General features: G+C 49.1%; 1 pseudogene; it reads left to right on the top strand.

The window, feature by feature from the left end:
• The first annotated feature begins 210 nt into the window (after positions 1 to 210).
• Positions 211 to 739, top strand: LOC125516733 (annotated as a pseudogene).
• Positions 740 to 1,520: the final 781 nt, after the last annotated feature.

The raw sequence follows: 1,520 nt of genomic DNA, 5'->3' as shown, positions 1-1,520 counted from the left end.
TGCTATTAGTCATTGTGCTTTCACTTCATCGAATATTTGACTATGGTCTGCCTAGTGTAGTCTACCTTCCGCTGCATGGTAATAGGTTCATTTCTATCATTTGTCTTCAAAACTTCCATGTTTTGAAGACTTTCCTAAAAATCGCCTATTCACCCCCCCCTCTAGTCGATATAACGCATTTTCACCGCCGCCTCCGCATCCGCCTCCGCCATGCGTCCGCTCAACGATAAGGAGACCACGATGGTCTTCGAGAAGCTCTTCAAGTTCACCGGCCCCAACCTGAAGCACCTCTTGGAGCGGCCCTCCGTGGAGGGCCTTGACCCGGAGCCCGACCGCTACTGCCTCCGCCTCCACAAGAACCGCACCTTCTACGCCTCTGAATCGCTCGTCCGTCGCGCCTCGCCGAGGTCGGCATGCCCATCGGCAAGTTCACCCACGGCGGCGCCTTCCACCTCACTGTCCACATGCTCGACCTCCTCGCCGCCCACGCGCGCTGCCGCATATGGTTGAAGACCGACACGGAGTGCTCGTTCCTCTTCGGCAACTCCGTGCCCAAGTCCGTGCTCGCGCGCATCACTGAGAACACCAAGTCGCGGTCATGTCCATGGCCGACGTGCCGCTCGGGTTTGGGGTCGCCGCCAGGGGCGCGCAGGACTGCAGGAAGGCCAACACCAACGCCGTGGTGGTGCTCCACCAGTCCGACGCCGGCGAGTACCTCCGCAAGGAGGAGCTCGTGTGAGGTGAGGGTCGAGGCTTGGTTGTTCTTGTGTTTACTGATTGGACCATATGCGTGAATTTAGGGACCCGATATCTTACTACTATCTTGTTCGAGAGTTCCGGCATATGGCATATGAATGTACTGGATGATTAATTGAGTATGAGATGAGGCGATTGCAAATTTTCGGTGATAATTGGTCTTTTTATCACCCTTGAATGCACTAAATGGGAATTTTTGGATCATATTACTTACTGAATTGTGTGGAATGAGGTCCTAGTATGTCTGTAAATAAACCACAGAACCTGATTTGTACATAGATGAATTGGATTGAAGAAGTATGGTGCATCACTTAGGCTAATAGAACAACATAAATGGCCACTGTGATATTCAATTTGGAAGTTTGATATGTGGTCTTATGCTTGTTGCGGTGATGTGTTGAGTTACCTCAACCATCAAATCAAGGAAATGAATGCCGATCATCTGTTCCCTCTCGTGGTTGTGATCATCGATCATTTGTGCTTGCAATCAGTGTGCAGTTCGTCGACCATTCTGTATTCTGTAGTTTTCATACAGGGCAAGGCAAAGCGGATGTCTGATCACAGTAGAGTAGTTTTCTTTCCAGGTAGTTCTGATGGCTATAAATTTTGTCACGCCATAGGTTATCAGTAAGCTACTGCATTGTATCATGTGAACTGTGAACTGAAAATTATGATGATGATACATTTCCTCTTGGAGCCCAAATTGTTCTTATGTTTGATCGACAAATCACTTACCAAGAAGCTAACCTGCTCATGAATTCCCT

The sequence above is a fragment of the Triticum urartu genome, chromosome 6 (assembly GCF_003073215.2).
Source record: "Triticum urartu cultivar G1812 chromosome 6, Tu2.1, whole genome shotgun sequence".
NCBI lineage: Eukaryota > Viridiplantae > Streptophyta > Magnoliopsida > Poales > Poaceae > Triticum > Triticum urartu.
The sequence above is the reverse complement of the archived record's forward strand: the minus strand, read 5'-3'. Positions and strand labels throughout refer to the sequence as shown.